Here is a 17,545-nt window from a genome sequence, read left to right on the forward strand (position 1 = left end):
CTGCTCTCACACCTGCGTCTTCTCTTTCCCACACGGGACCACCCTAGGTTTGGAGGATGGAATGAGATCTCCTTACTTGGCTCCTTTGGACAGGGTGGGTGCTCCCACCGAGGTTGCTGCTGCCTCTCCAATACCAACAGATTTTCTTCCTCCTCTATAGCTGCCCAGGTTGGCCCTCCCTGAGTCACATGTCCCTAGCACACAGTCTCCTGACACAGGGCCTATCTTAGGCTCAGCCTCTTCTCTCCCTCAGCCCAAGGGGTCCTCTTGTCCAAAATTCTGGCAGGATGGCTCAAGCTCAGCTACTTTGTCTACTCCACTTACAGGAAATCCTATCCTTGCAGTACAAACAGTGGAAATGCAGTCTGGAGCCTCATTAAGAGTGAATTAGAGGGGAAAAAAAAAAGAGTGAATTAGAACACTTTGTAGGAGAAAAGGGGAACAATAGAAAACAATCTGTCATTAACTCAGAAGGAGTGTACTATTCCTGGAAGTAGTGCAATTCCAAGTTGAGGCGTGGAGCGGATAGAGTAAGCACCCAATCCATCTCCTAATTCCAGACATTAATTTAATTCCCAGAACACAGATAAAAAAATACATCAGGTGCTTTACTTTGTAAGACAGATACTACGTTTGATTTGAGCTAATAGAGAAGAGATAACAGTTCTGCTTAAGCCACACCCGTCCCCTTTTACACTTGAGGTGGAAGCCGATAGCTCCAGAAGTCCACACCCATCCCCAGTGCTCCAGATCTTACCCTGATATCGCTCTAACCTGATATAATGCTCCTGAAGAAACATCTTTCTTACTGAAAATTAGCTCTGATGTCTTCTTCCTGAGACCCGATCCAAACACCTCCCTTATGTCCTTACTCACTAACCTTAATTGATCAGCTCCATCCTCTCAGCTCCCATATTTTCTGTAACCCCTTGGGAGTTAGGGGAAAACTCTGGGACTCAATAGACTACTTTTTAAAAACTTTTTATTATGGACATTTCCAAACATTAACAAAAGTAGAAAGAAGAGTGAAAACCTGGCATGTACTCACCCCCCAGCTCAGCAGTGATCAACTCATGACCAATCTACATTCCTACCTACCTTCCCTTCCCCTGGACCATGTGTCTAAAATAAAAGAACTCTTTGTTGTTTTAAACATAACTGCAGTACCATAAACCCACCTAAAAACTAAATAGCAGTGCTTAATTATCGTTAAATATCTAGTCCATATTCAAATTTCCAGAATTTTTTCATAAATTGGAATCCTAACAAGGTTTTCTATTTGATTGAAATGTATCTTGCATGAATCAGATTACATTAGGTTATACTGTGGTAGCAACCAACTCCAAAATCCCAATGGCTTAACAACAAATTGGGTTTATTTCCTGCTCAGGTGAATTTCCATTGTGAGTCAGCTCTGCATCCTCTTCATTCCTGGCCATGGGCTGAAGAAACAGTCCCTATTTGGGATACACCCACTTCCTGGCAGATGGAAATGAGGAATGATTGAAACACAATGACTTTTAAAACTTCTGCTCAGAAGTAGCAACCATCACATCTGATCACATTGCACTGGTCAAAGAAAATCACATGGCCAAAGCTGATGTCAGAAGGGAAAAGGGATGTATAATTCTCCCACAGGAGAAGGCAGCAAATACTGGGAGTAATACAATCGACCATACCTTGAAAATCCCTTTTGATTTATAGGTTCCCCTTCTCATCTTTTTTTTTTTTTTTTTTTCTAATTTACTGGCTGAAGAAATTGGGTCATGTGTGCTGTAGAATTTCCTATATTCTGGATTTTGCTAATTGCAACTCTGTGGTGCACTATTTAACATGTTCCTTTGTCACTTCTACTTCTTCTAAACTTGTCATTAAATACAGAGGCATTATCAGATGCAGGTTCAAATTTTTGGCAAGGACACTTTCTTGGTGGTCATATGTGTTAATTATCTCTTGTTGTGTAACAAATTCTCCCCAAATTTGGTGGCTTAAACCAACAATAATCATGTGTTAGTTATCTCACGGTTTCTGTGCATCAGGAATTCAGACAGGGCACGGGGGAATTGCCTGTCCCTATGTTTTCTGAGGTCTAGCTGGAAAATTCAGTCTAAAGGACTAAAATCATCTGAAGGCTTGACTGAGGCTGAAGTTTGTTCAAGGTGGCTCACTCATTGGTTAGCAAGTTGGTCTTGGTAAATGGTCTTTTCAGTGTGAGCCTGTTCACAGGGCTGCTTCAGCATCCTCACAGCATGGTGGCTGACTTCCCCAGAGTAATTGATCCAAAATACCAACAATGAAGCAGCAATGTCTTTTATGACCTAGCTTGTGAATTCATACACTGACACTTCCATTGGTCACGAAATCAGCCGTTATTCATTGTGCAAAGTCTACACAAAGGTATCAATACCAAGAGAGTTGGTTTCTGGGAGCCATCTTGGAGGTTGGCTATTACACGTATCAAGTGGTTTTTGATGTTAAAACAGCAAGTAGGGATAATCTATATCATGTTATGTGAGACAATGGTTTCTAGCATTTGGGATGTCATGGTCCAATAGAATTTTAAGGGGAAAAACAAGGCCTAAATAGAACAACTAGATCTTCATTTTGCCATGTAAAGTCACTAAAAAAAGAGTAATCTGTTAATTCTACCATTATCATTTTTATCATTTTTTTAAAAAGGGCTTTTTCATACAGACGGACATTGTCTCAGGATGAAGAATTATCGGAGGAGGATATAGCTCAAGTGGTAGGGTGCATGCTTAGCATGCATAAGATCCTGGGTTCAATCCCCAGTGCCTCCTCTAAAAATAAGTAAATAAATCAATCTAATTACCACCCCCTGCCAAAACAAATACTTTTTAAAAAATGAAGAATTATCATTGTAGATGTGGAACATGGAGAATTCTCCTAAACTGCTGGTAAGAATGTACATTGGAAATCCACATGGAAAACATTCCATAGTCAATTTGAGAATTCACATACTCTATCACCCAACAATTCCACTCCTAGGTATACACCCCAGAGAGATGTACACACACACACACACCAGGAATCATGTACAAGAATGGCTATAGCAGCATGTTAGTGATAGCCCTGAACTGGAAACAAACCAAATGTCCATCAACAGTAGCGTGGATAGACAAAATGATGTATATTCATGCTATATGATTCCCTTTGTATAAATTCCCCAAACAAGTGATATTGAAGTATAGTGCTTTGGGATGCATGCTTAGTTGAAAAAAAGTTTTTTCTTTTAAAAAGAGAAAGAGTGTAATTGTTATAAAAGTCAAGTCATGGTTATCTTTTGGGGGAGTGGGGTTTTCTGATTTTAAAAAGACACAGGTGGAGACTGCTGGGGTGCTAACAATGTGTTTTTTATTGACCTTAGTGATAGTTACACATACATTGCCTTGATAACTCATTAAGCTACACATTTAATTTTTTTCTGTCTGTGTGCTATATTTTACCATAAAAAGGGGTTTTTAAGAAGGAAAAATAATAGCCTTCTTAATTAAAAATTTTAGCTTCAGGGGAAACTTTTTTTAAAAGAAGACCATCTGTTCTTTCTCAGCTCCATCATCCCTCTCCCACCCCTTTCTCCATACGGGGTGTCAGCAGGATCTCTGCTAGTTCCAGCACTGGCAGCTTCACACGAGAGACACTCTCACATGTCCCTGACTCAGTGAGCAGGAATGGATGTGGTTACATGCACACACACACACACACATACATGAAGCTTCCCTCCCTGTGCTTCAGGAAGAGGAAGCACCTTTGCTCCTCTTCCCAGGTTGGCGAGAAGAGGGAACAGTCTCTTCTTAGGAACTCTGCATCCTGCCACCAAAAGTCCCCCACTTCTTGTTCTCAGGCCTTCCAGGCAGGAATGACAGCAGACTTGCTTGCTCTTCTGACAGGCACTGTCAGCACGCCCGGCTGGCAGCCCCAGTGCCCGGCAGTGCCCTGGACTAAGGACGAGTGGTGCTTCGTGCTGTAGTTCTCAGCACTGGGCTGAATCGCCCATTTTGGTACTGGGCACTTTGCAGCATCCTGTTACACCACTGTCGATGGAGCGTCTGTTATAAGCCAGGGGTTTTGCTAGTTGTTTCACAGCATGTAGTGCTTTGTAACTTACAATATTTTCTTTCATTTTCATAACAATCCTATGGAATAGGTGGAAGATATCAAATTATTTCCACTTTTCAAGTTGGTCATTGAGTGAGACTCGAAGTTTTGAGTGTCTATGGGAAAATCGCTGTAAAGGGCTCGTCATATCTCTGAATATTTGCCGTATCAATAGCCTCATGGTAGAAAAGTAGCCCTGGGTGGTTCCTCAGACAGGGTTTGATGGTATTTCCCCCATTCCTCACCCCCAGCCCACAGCTGATTTTCAGAAATGGTTACTTGACTCAAGGGCAGCCAAGCTAACGGGCTGAGATATATGGGATGGCCTGGAAAAACAGATCTGCCCAAACAGGAATGATGGTGATTAGGTAGCTAATTAGATTATCTCAGAAACATTTCATGAGAAATACAAATTAGCTGTTGTTATAACAGAAAAAGCTACAAGACACCAGAGATGAGAAAGTTTTGCACAGATACCATAACACAGGAATCATCAATAAACAGAGTATGAGTAAAAGTAAGGTAACTGCGCACAGAAAACATAGGCTTGTTTGATACAAATAGAAGGTGAGTTATTTAAATGGCATTGGCAGGAGCACTGGAAGCAAAGATTTCAGGGGACTAAGTTCCCATAATAATAGGGGAGCAGCACTCCTGCTGCTGAGTGGGCTTAGTCTAGCCTCTGTAGTTTCATTCTCCTACCCGCCTTTTTTTTAAAGTTTCAAAAGATGGCCGGGTTATGAGGACAATGATCAAGGAAGACTCCAGGAAATGAATATTATATCTTGTCTAATGACAAGAGAAAAGCCTTTTTTTCCCCCAAGTATTGATGGAAAAGTAGCAGAGAGAGAAAAAAAGAAAGTTAGAAAATCAATCCAGAAGTCTATATCCTGGGTTGCATTGGTGGTTCAGTGGTAGGATTTTCGCCTGCCAGAAGTCTATATCCTGATTAACAGAATAGAGAGATAAAGGGGGGAAAGTGAACAGAAAAAAAAAAAAAAAAAGAATAGAATGGAGGAAATTATAAAAAAAAAAATTGAAGAAAAATCCCCACAACTAGATGATATAAATTATCAGAGGGTAAGGTCCCACTGAGTGCTCAGTGACACAGATGAGACAAGCAAACAAACAAAAAGTATGAAACACATGATCCCACACAATCCCACATAATCTGGGGTCACATAATCCCAGAACACCAGAGAGAAAGGGATGAGACAAAAAAGCTTCAAAAAGCACATATATATATACACACACACACATATATAACTTGCTGTACACCAGAAACTAACACAACACTGTAAATCAACTATACTTCAATTTTAAAAAAGCTTCAAGAAAGGAAAAACAAATGACACACAGAGGAATAGGTAGGAGAATGACACTAGACTTTTTAACAGCAACATTGGATGTCAGAAGACAATTTTGAGGAAACAAATATTTATAATTAACAGCCAGCTAAACTGTTAGTCAAGCTTAAAAGAAGAATATAAATATCTCTAGTCATTGAAAGCCTCCAAAGATTTACCTTTTAGGTGCCCTTTCTAGGAAGTCATTCAAAGTTGGGCTCCAGCAAAATGAATGAGTAAACCAAGAAAAAAGGCAGCATAAAACAAAGAAAACAGGAAAGCTGAAAAGGGACTCCCAGGCAGCTTAGGAAGCCAAGAGAGCATTACACGTGTATGTAATAGATATACTCTCACATGTCCCCCATTGAAACAGGATAATGGCAGCTTGCAGAGGGTGGTCTCCAGGAAAAATGATGATGAATGCATTTGAGAGTTTAGCAGAATTTATATCTTTATGAGAATGAGTCTCATTGATTCATACCAATCAACTATATTGTTTTAATTACTGTACTGAAATTAGTAGCTAGCAAGAACATCCTCGTTATCCTGCTTTTTCAAAATTTTCTCTTTTGGATAAGCTAAAAACAACTTAATTCAGAAAATAAAATCCACTTTTGAGTTTATAAAAAATATAATTTGGATTTTAATTGTAAATTTTTCATTACAGTATAGCAGGGTTAATACTTAGCTGATATATACTGCTTGGTTCTTCTGGCTGTTTACAGTTAGCATCTGTTTTGGTTGCTTGATATCCATGGCATATCAATTTTATGTGTTTTAAAAGCTCTGTGGCAGATATATTTAGGTGGGCATATATTTGCCCAACTTCACTACATTTCCCAGCATCCTTTGCAGTGAAATGTGAGTGGAAGCAATGAATGCCACTTCCAGGGCTGGCCAGTAAAATTCTCCAAGCTCATCTCATCCTCTTCCCCACTTCTCAATTGCTTAGAACATTGATGGTGACAACCAGAGTCATCTTGAAATATCATAAAGATGGTGGAGACACTACAATCCTGGATGCCTGAAGAACTATGTGGATATGAGCTGTGTCTATGTTTAAATGTATCTGCCGTTCCCCCAGCCCCACTGCTACTCACAGGGAACTTTGCTTTGAATTAATACAAAAGAGAGAAATATACTTACTGTCTTTGAGCCATATGACATTTTTAACTAGTACTGCAGCTTAGTCTAGCCTAATACAATGACTAAACAAATGTTGCACTTTTGAAGGGTAATTTGATAGGACCTATCAAAATGGTAGAAGCAGAAATGCTGTGATACAGCAATTCCACTTATAAGAATGAATCATACAGAAATACTTAAATAAGCAGGCAAAGTTTTATGTACCAGGATATATACTGCAACATTATTCATAGTAACAAAAAACTGTAGACAACCCAAATGTACATCTTTGGGGAAATGATTAAATAAATTTTAAGTATCTAATGAAATGCTGTGTAGCTAAAAAAGAATGATCCATGTGTTGTAAGGAGAAATGATGTCCTTAATACATTATTTTGTAGCATTTTTTAGGCAGAGGGGGAGGTAATAGGCTGATTGATTGATTGACTGATTTATTAAGAGGTATTGGGGATTCAACCCACGACCTCATACATGCTAAACACATGCTAGACCACTGAACTATACCCTCCCCTGTCTTAATACATGATTTAAAGAATAAAATTTTGCAAAATAATATTTATAGCATTTTTCTAAGAGTTTCATAAAACAACTATAAATATATGTAAAACGTGTATGTAATAGATATACTCTCACATGTACCTCATATGTGTATTTGTTGTGCATAGAAAAAGGTCTAGAAAGTTATGATCAATATATTAATGGTGATTACCCTGTAAAGAATAAGAGCACTATGGTGGTTTTAAAGAACGTCTATAAGTACTTCAGTACTCCTCTCTCCAAAAGGTGAGGCCCAATTTCCCTCCTCTTGAGTGTGCGCTGGATTTAGTGTGTGTCTGTGTGTGATTCCTGGGATTGGGTCATACATGACTTTCAGCCTCCTCCTTGCTCTGTCTTTTGGATCACTCACCCTGGGCACTCCCACCTCGTGAAAATACCCAGCAGTCCTTTACATGTGGTAAAGAACTGAGGCCCTCTGCCAACAACCAGCACTAACTAGTCAGGAGTGAGTGGGTCCTGCCTTGTCAGTGGATCTCTCAGCCCCAGGCAAGCCTTCAGATGACTGCGGTCCCTGCTGGCACCGTGACTGTGACTTGTGAGAGACTCTGAACCCAGAAACACCCGGCTAAGCCACTCTGGATTCTGCCCCGAAGAAGCTGTGTGAGATAAGCTATGTTTATTGTTTTAGACCATTACATTTTAGGGATAATTTTTTATGCAGCAACAGGCAGCAAAAATGAGTATGAAGAGAAGGGTAGCAGAGAACACTTTAAAAATTTAACTCTTCATTTTTTACATTTTTATAATTAGCACTTACGATTTTTAAACAACAAAAAAAATTAAGTTGAAAAGGGCAACCTTTAAGGAAAAGCCAGTCACTTGCTAGACCTAGAAAGAATAATGCATATTTCAAAAAACATGTAAGAAACTCAGTGACTGATAGTGGTGATTGCATATATAGAGAAACAGGCCAGAAACATAAAATATCTGCTCCCAGTGACAGAAAACATAAGACATTGCCAGTCATTGATCATTATGTTTTTCTGATTAAATATTAGCCAGTCATCCCTGACTTGCAAAGGAGAAAATCACAGAAGAACATTTCTCTCTGTTGTACAAATATTTATGTTTGTGTTAACAAAGGACAAAGAACCCCTTTCTGATTTTTTTCCTTGAAGAACGAGTACTTGTATTTGCAGTTTTGATGAATGGTAACGCCACTAGTTAAGACACCAGTTAAAGAAGTTAAGTTTTTAACATCTGCTTCTCCCTCATCACCTCTACAGTCTCTGGGTTGTACCCAGAAGAGTGTCACTATTTGTCTTTTGTTCACATCATTTCCTCTCTTCTACCCAATTATTTATCTCTGCACTCCTTGTGCAAACTCAGAAAATCAAAATCAGTCTAGCCAGGTTGCAAAGTAAGAACTTCCTGAAAAAATACCACTGACTTAATGACTTCTCCTGTTCATAGTTACATTTAATTCCTCTTGAGCTAACGGCACCAGGGGACTGATGTCTGCGTCCTGTAGCAACTATTCCCATCATTTCTTCCTCTCCATTTAAAAACATTCCTTAGTGCTTACAAAAGGTATGGGCCCGAGAGTTCTTTATGTAAGTATTGTATGTGCTGTTATATGGGATTTTATCCACGTACCAGCTTTTTTTAAAAAGTAAATATTAATCTTGCCTGTTACGTAAACTAAACATCTGTAATTTTCCATATGCAATGATACCATCAAGGGAGGAAGGAATGTAAGAGAAGAAGGGGAAAAGGCATTAAAAAGAGAATGTCAGGCTAAGACAAAGGAATCTAGCTAGACCTAGACCATCTGTCTGAAAAGCTAAAGTAATTGTTCAACTTAAATTACGTCATCAACCCGAGTTGGGGTGTTCAGGCCCATTCCAGTGACGGCCATTTCGGCTAACCACCCAAGTAGTATAAAAACTACTCTCAACCTGTTCTTATTCATTTGTAGTATCCAGGCTTAATTAGCGTTCAGACAGAACCTGACACCAATTTGACTCATTTAAAATATGTTAGTAAAATAATTGTCCCAACATCCTCCCTTAGGCTCCTTTGCTAACACAGCCAAAGCATCCACTGTAACATTCCCCAAAAAAGTCCAGATCTATACTGTTTTGACTATGGAAGCAGGCCTTTTGGGTACTGTTTTATGGTCTCATTTGGATTATGGTGGGCAAATAAGAGTGAGATAAAGTCCAAATAAACTGGCTCTCAAATTCCCATGTTTGTGTGGATTTATTTGGTCCTTTGATGTCTTTTTTGTTTCTCTGTTGGAATGTTTCAAATATGCACTTAAGTCACCCATAGAAAAGGCTGCTAATGTAAATGGACGTGTGTTTAGAATGGGCTGTCATCTTAACCCTCCCAGAGATGCAAACCCCATAAAACACAAGGGGTCAATTGGAATTACCTCTTCTGTTTCTTCTTTTAAATATGAGAGGTTGCAGAGTTCAGTTGCCCTTTCCTTCTCGTCTCTCTGTTTATTCAGGTGACTTAAATTTTGGCTGTTATAAGGAGGGGTTGACCCTCAACTCTAGGACATTCCTCTTAAAATTGAGTTTTGACTTCCATGCCTTACTGATTATTTTAAGAGTACTATCTGAGTCTTTGATACTCTATCTTCACAGTGATTTCCATTAAAGAAAATAGTAATATTGGAGTGTATAATCTGCAGTGTTTGAACTCTGATTGTAAATGTTCTTTCCAAGTTTAAAAAATATTTTGTCATAAAAGTGTTATAAAAGTAATACTAAAGAAACATTAGAAGTGGCGGAGGTTGGGGTGAGAATCATCTGTAACCTATAACTCAGACACAAGTCTATTGCTAAAATAGACCTAATCAGAGAGGAGGTGGGGCATTGACCCACCCAGCACCTCCAGGCTGGTAATATGGAAGCTGGTCAGAACTGGCTGCCCAGCAGCTCTAGAACCAACCGCGTCGCAGAAGTGAAAGGACCGCTTTTCATGTGTAGTGTTGTATCACAAGCATTTTTTGGTACAGTCTTCACAAAGAAAGAATTATATTCTTTCAAGTTTAGAATTTTTTTTTAGAGTGTACTTAGAGAAATCAAAATTAACTATGTTATATCCACATCTTCAACTTTCGTTGAGTACTTACGGTGTCACTGTTAGCTATGTAGTAGAAATGAGACAGTGAGAAAACTATTTTAAAAGCTTAAAGGACCATCCTCTCCTTGCTGAAAACCACATCTCTCATAAAAGCAGGTCAATGGTACACAACCGGGCTCTACCGGAGATTTCTGAATAGAATCTGTCTCACCAAAGTGCTTGAGTATGTATTTCAAATCAAAATGTGAATCCCTTTCAGAATTTGTATATTCAGAGCAATAGCATAAAATATATACATGATGCTTTTAATGAACTTCCCAAAATTACAAATAATCTTTGAGGATTAAGGGTGAGAATTATGGAAAAGCCAAGAGAGCTCTTTATAGCAACGGGGCATCGCCATGGGTAATAGGAGGCATTCTGAAGGGATCACTTGAAGGCTTTAGAGAAACAGAAATAGCGTAACGCTGCCTCTTAATTTGATGGCACTGTCTATCCAACTCACTTGGCATCCTGAGTATCTCCTTTTCCGCAATCTCGTTTTATCATTTTTTAATTTCTGTTCCGGTGGGGTTCAGTTTCAGATCCTTGGTTAGTTTAGTTTGGTTTGTCCTCTCATGTTACTAATGACGCCCCAGAAATATGGACCATCTGGCTTTGTGGAGAGAAGTATTTCTTAACAATAAGCTCTTCTCTCCTTTCCCAATCCTTCTATTCTACCTGCTGCCCCAAGTTTGTGAGGCTGTGAGCAGCTGAACATGTACTAGGAGGCTTGGGAAAATAATGGAAAAAGCACAGATTTTGGAATCAAATGAAACTTAAATCAAATCCACATATGAGACAGGACTCTTGGACAAGTTACTTGACCTGTCTAAGCCTCAGATTTTTCACCTGGAGATTAAAGTTAATATCAAAATTTGTTATGAGCATTAGATAACATCAGCGCTATGACACGCAGCTGGTATATAACAGGTGCTCAGTGATGCTAGTTCTCTAATGTCAGTGCAATTCGCCAGCTCTTTGTGGTGCTCCCCTTCCTAGTACACGGTAGGCTTGCACTTCATGGCCCACTATTGGTTGTGTGGGGCCGTGGGACTGGTTCTAGCTAATGAGTTGCAAGCAAAAGCAACATAATATTTGAAACTGCCAGTGCAAGGTGTCCTCCTTTGACATGGTGACTGGAAACATTCAAGATAGTGGCTGCTCTCAGCTTGGGTTCAATGACCATAATGAGGACAGTGTCCCTGCTGACCGGTGAAGGCTGAAGAGAATGAACAAGAAACACATTTTGATATCTTCAGCCACTAAAATTTTAGTATTGTTACTGCAGCATAATCCAACCTTTCCTGTTGGTTTCCTCTACTTGAACAACCAAGTATAAAAATGGAGAAAAGAGGGACACAATTTGATTACTGGATTGAGGAGATGTCTGACTGGTTCTCTGATTTCACCCTGGTCGATATGGTGAGGTTATACTTCCAGAGGGAAGTTAGAAATAGATTTTCTGGTGTTGGGGGTGGTGAATCCATATTTCAGTCCAAGTAGAGAATCTTGAGGAAGCAGAGATTTGAGGACAAGCTATTTATGGTGTTATATACTGACCCTTGGGAAAGTTTTGAGAAATCTCTTTGAGTTTTTAGTAAATTTCAGATTTACTCTTGGATGAATCAACAACATTCTTTTCTCTCTGCCCTCACCACCAATCTTACTTAGGAAGTATTAAAATGTCCTTGCGTTCCAAAGAAATTAATCTAACATATTAATAAATAAAAATAAAGCATCTCTTGAAAATAAACATTTCTTTCCACCAAACAAAATAAACATTCATCAAAATACTTAAATGTCCTATTCCCTTCCCCCTCATAAGTTTTCTAGATTTATCAATAAAATCATCTCCTTAGAGGACCAATTGAATATAATCTAGCAGTAATTAGAAAAAACTACAATACAATGTCAAATTCTATTGTAACAAACGTTATTACAGCTAGTGTCTCTGAATAATGAGAATGTTTACCAGTCCTAGTTGATAATGGAAAGCTTTATGCACTATTTACCATAACTGAATTCCAAAACAATAATTGTGAATCTCTCTTAGTGCTCATTGCAATGACAGCTGACTTATAATCATGATGCTTTGTAGAAAAATAAAAACCAACCTTTATTGGGCAGGCAGGATGCTGAGTGCTTAGATCAGGATTGCATTCAGGTGCATATAACAGAAACCCAACCTCAGTAGCTTAGCCAAATGGAGTTCATTTTTCCCACTTAACAAGAAGTTAGGAGGTAGGTAGTCCACTCCTGGTATAGCTGCTTGAGAAAGTCATCAAGGACCCAGGTTCCCCGTGGCTTCCTGATCCACCATCCTTAGCATGTAGCTTTTGTTCTCTTAGTTACAAGATGGCTGCCTTTCCTGCAGGTATTTCCATTCTATACAGAATGAAAAAGGAAGGGCAAATAGCAAAATACGCATGCCAGCTGGCCTTTTTTTTTTTTTTTTTAATGAGACATTGTCACTTTCTTGGAAGCCTCTCCCTATAGAACAGAATCAGATGGTCACCATAGCTATAAAAGAGTCTGTGGAGTGAGTATTTTAGCCAGGCACATTGCCACTTCAAACAAAATTGTGTTTCTGTTAATAAAAAAGAAAAGGAGAATGGATCTTGGGTAGATAACTAGTAATATCCTCCATAGGGCCTTTAGGGCATTATCCCAGATCTTTGCAACAAATCTGTGAAGTGATTACTGTTATTTCCTGTCATTTCCCCATTGTATCTATTAGGAAACTGAGGCATAGAGGGCTAAAATAACTTACCTAGGGTCACACAGATGGTAGGGGGAGAAACTGGAAGAGGAAACCAGACACCCTCTGGAAGATGATGCCCAAGTAATCACAAAAGGCAGAAATGGCAAGCAGATCAAGTGTGGAGCATGGTTCTCCTGGAGGTTATCTAACCGCTTAATCAATCACACAGAGGGCCAACCCAGGGCATGGCCAAGGTCTCTTGGGCAATCTGCCAGCAGGTCCCTATGGGAGGCAGTTATGCTGTCATACTTTCCCTGCTGTAACCACATACTCTCAGACTCCAAATAGTCTTGAGGCAGCTGTCACAAGCATCTGGAGGAGCTTGTTAATGAGGCAGAGTTCATGAGTCCAGAAAACTTGGCACATCGAGGTTCTGGGAAGCAGCATGAGTTGGGGGGCGGGGTGAATGAAAGGTGTGGCCTTTCTGCCCTCTGGGTTTAGGGATTTTTGTTTTAGGCACCAGTATAAGGCACTTTAGGCTTGGGAAAGAACACATCATTTTGAAGCAATAAATATTTGCAAAAATCCAAATAGTCATTAGCATGATGTGAGGTTTTTTTTTTTTTTTTTTTGTACTCACCCTGTTATCTTTATTCATTACGTTAACTTTAACAGCTCCTGGCCTATAGTAAAATACATGAAGTATAGCAACGAGAAGAAAGGCTCAGCTCAGGGCAGGAGAGCAGAGGCACTGGGAGCCAGCCAGTGTTCTCAGGTTGTAAAATAAAATCTCTAGACCAATTGGACACTGGCCTCGGGCCATGGCAGTGATTAATGCCAGAGTTGTAAAAAGTGCTATGGTGGGAATGGTTAGCCAGGTTGTATTTTGTGCTTGTGTGTGTGTGTGTGTGTGTGTGTGTTGGTTTTTTTCTTCAAAGCAGATTAACATGAAAGATGTAACTTTCAGATGGTTTGCAATCAAAAAATGCAATTAAAGACCCATTTACTTTTCTCTTTTAATTAAGAATTTAAGCAACTTTATAGAAGAAAAGAAGCCTAAAAAACATTAAACTCTAAACTAGTTTCATTATTTCAAGTCTCCCCTGATCTTTGTTAACATACTTGTGTACGTTTTTACACAACTGTGATTATTACAGTACACATACAATCCTAGGTTCTACTTTTTCACTTACATTTATTTCCTGTGAACATTTTCATACTTATATGAAATACATTTTTGTAAGGTTTAGAGTATTTTATTACATCCATCTACCATGGTTTTCTTAATCATCTATTATTGAGTATATGGGCTGTTCTCATGGTTTTGCTGTTACAAAATGATGCCACTTCCAACATCTTTGTACAAATTTTTAATTTCTTTTTTATCTTTAGGTTATTTCTTTCAATTATGTTCTCCTAAATGGCACTATTTAGTCAATGAGTATGAAGTTTCTTATCTCTAACTGTGCTTTGACTCACAGTGTTATCAGCAATGGAGAAATGCACCTGCTTTTCCAAATCACTGGATGTGCTGGCTATTTACCTGTTGTCTCTTAGCGCCATATCAACCCTCCTGTAATCTGCTGTGAAATGCTGGGACTAGAAGCCTGGAAAGTGCATTTCCCAGGCTTTGTTTCTAGCTGTGTTTCTAGCTGGCTTCCTGTTGAGTGCTGCCAGTAGAAGGTGCCGGCAGAGAATTAAAAGGCATTAGAGGAAAAGGGGAGAAGTCATAGTTCTCTTTCTGTTTCTGGCAGTGTCCGAAGAAGTGACTCCATCTCTGGATACCCTCTCCCTGGTGTTTCCAGCATCCCGTTTCGCTCTCCCAGTAACACAGTAAGAGGTGCAGTCTTGTGCTGTTAGAGTGCTGCCTCCTCCTTTTTGTTGTCCCACCTGCTTTCTGTCCTTCTGTCCTACTAACCTCAGGGTTACCTACCTTTCCCTTTTTGACCTTTCAGCTCTCCCAGCAATATAGCTTCCTATATGAAATGCTCTCTCTTTGAGACACCAAGCTCCTGACTAGACCCTTGTAAGCTGGATTTTATAATTCTAATATATATTTGATTAAGGTAGTGTGTGTATGCTGGCTCCTCAAAGTCTTATTTTGCACTTTAAAAAATTACTGGTGGAAATGGATTTCATCTGTTTGTCATCAACCTAATTGCTCTTCATGTCTTTAAGAATAATGATAAAAGTTTCTAGGTGAGTACATATATCTTAATACAATAAATTACTTGTATGAAACAGAAAAAACTAAAACTAAACGTTTCATTAGCAAATACAACTGATTTGTAAATTTAAGTCTAGGATCTTGATTCAATTTGGTTAGCTTATTTTTCTGCTTTAACAAGGGTTGTAGTGAGTTGAGTGGTGCCCCTCAAAAAGAGATGTCTATGTACAAATACTTGGAACTTGTGAATGTCACCTGATTTGGAAAAAGAGTTTCTGTGGCTGTGATTCAATTAAGGATATTGGGATTAGATCATCCTGGATTATCTAGGTAGGGGACCTAAATCCAATGACAAACATCCTTAGAAGAGAAAGGCAGAGAGAGATCTGAGATAGAAAAGAAGAAGACACAGACACAGAGGAGAAGGCCATGTGAAGATGAAGGCAGACTCTGAAGTGATGCAGTTACAGCCCAGAAATGCTTGGAGCCATCAGCGCAGGGAGAGGTAAGTACTGGATTCTCCCCCAGAGCCTTCAGAGGGAGCAGAGCACACGATCCTGCTGACACCTTGACTTTAAACTTCTGGCCCCCAGAACTATGGGAAAATTAATTTCTGTTGTTTTAAGCCAGCAAGGTTGTGGTAATTTGTGGCAGCAGCTATAGGAAGCTAATACAAATATTATACAATTTCAATATTTATTGATAACTCTTTTTTTCTTTATTCCATTTGTAGTATTCAAAGAATTTGTAAGTTAAAAGGGGAAAAGTTCACATAAATATTGACCTTAGATAATTAGGTTTCAGATCCTTCTTTACTTGTAGCCATCTCTTATTTAGTATTTGTCCCCATCTTTTTTAGGTGAGATTTGTTACACGTTGTTCTTGTTCTGTTCTTTTTTGTTCCATTTTGCTAATAATTCTAATAAACCTTGTAATTAGGCCTCTGTGTCACTCACGTTCAAGGAAAAAAAAAACCTATTAGCTTCTTCCCGACCCAAAACTCTTACAATTAATTTATCTTTGCCTATGTTTTTTCTTTCTAATCTTTATTTTATCATTTTCATTCCATCTATTATTTCTGTTCTCTTCCCTTTATTCTGCTTTTTATTGTATCTTGACTCCCAACCTGGCCTTTTTTTTTAACTGTGGTGTAAAAAAGCCCATAAAACTTGTTTTTTAATGACCAAAGTTCTCCTTGATTATTCCCCACCCCCCTTTAGTTCACAATTTGAAGAGTTTTTGTCTGTAATATTTGCCAATTGTGGTGGATATTTGTTGGTTTGCTTCTCCCTAATCTGGTATTCTTTTGGGAACTTATCCTTTCCTGGTGTTGCCCACATGCTTCAAGGCAAACTAACCACCCCTGCTTCTGACACCAGAGACAGGCCATAACTGACCCCGGCCAGTCAGCACGTTCCCGGTCCTGTCCACTGTCATTGACTTAAGAGTGGACATTGGACCTCAGATGGTCCAATAAGGGTGATTTTCAGGATTCTTGCTCATAGTGTTGGGACAGGAATGTGTGTTCTCTTCTACTAGATGCCAACAGGGAAACACGCAGTCCAGTTGCAATTGGCAGCCACGCTCCATAGTCAAGGGGAATCAGCTTTAAGATGAAGGATGAAGCTCACATGGTACGTAGCTGAGCTGGGGGTGGGAAGAAAATCAATCTCTGATGACCTTGTTGAGTTGCTCGGTCATCCTGTTTTGAAGCTTACTCTTCCTGTGGCCTTGCCACTTAAGTGAGCCAATAATACACTCTTCTTGGTTAAGCCCTTTCTTAAGCTGAGCTTTCTCTGATGGCCTTAACTGGTATATCAAGAATAATTAATTAGTTATTTTTATTAAGACATGTGAATTCTGAATTTTTTGACCAATAACTCTAATACCTGTTACTATTTATTGAGTATCATTCTATGTACCATTAAACTGAAAAGTAGTTACAATCATTGTCATCCAAGTGTAATTCCTATGTCAGCTGCGGAGGGAGGGAGAAGGCATAGAAGGATGCACGGAAGCAATGCATTACCATAAACAATTTTCATTTTAGTAAGAGGCACCCTCTCATTGTTATAATGTCCTTTAGCCATTCCCTTGTAGGGAACTTCTCAGAGCAGTGGCAGGGAAGGGGGGCTTATTCATTCACATTGCCTTGTACCTTTTGCTGTCTTGCAGTCTCTTCTTACCTCCTCTCCTCAGAAGCAAACACAAATTCCACTCCTTGTCACACTCGGAGCTATCTGGCCCTTGACTGTGATGCCTGGCCACTTAACTTCTACTCAGGAGCAAAGGTCTCACCTCCTGACCCAAGAAATGTTTTCCCAGTAAATACCATCTAAAGGGTAACTCTGATGCCAGTTATTAAGATAACAGTTTCACCTTGGGTTGCAAAGAGGTTAAATCACTTTGCCAAGGGCTCAGAACTAAGAA

The 17,545-nt window shown here is 39.3% G+C and overlaps 1 non-coding gene across 1 annotated transcript; it reads right to left on the bottom strand.

The window, feature by feature from the left end:
* Window positions 1–471: 471 nt before the first annotated feature.
* On the bottom strand, window positions 472–659 carry LOC116663920. The gene has a single exon (XR_004320279.1). It is a non-coding gene; the product is annotated as a U2 spliceosomal RNA (small nuclear RNA).
* Window positions 660–17,545: the final 16,886 nt, after the last annotated feature.

Source organism: Camelus ferus, chromosome 5, assembly GCF_009834535.1.
Source record: "Camelus ferus isolate YT-003-E chromosome 5, BCGSAC_Cfer_1.0, whole genome shotgun sequence".
Classification (NCBI taxonomy): Eukaryota; Metazoa; Chordata; class Mammalia; order Artiodactyla; family Camelidae; genus Camelus; species Camelus ferus.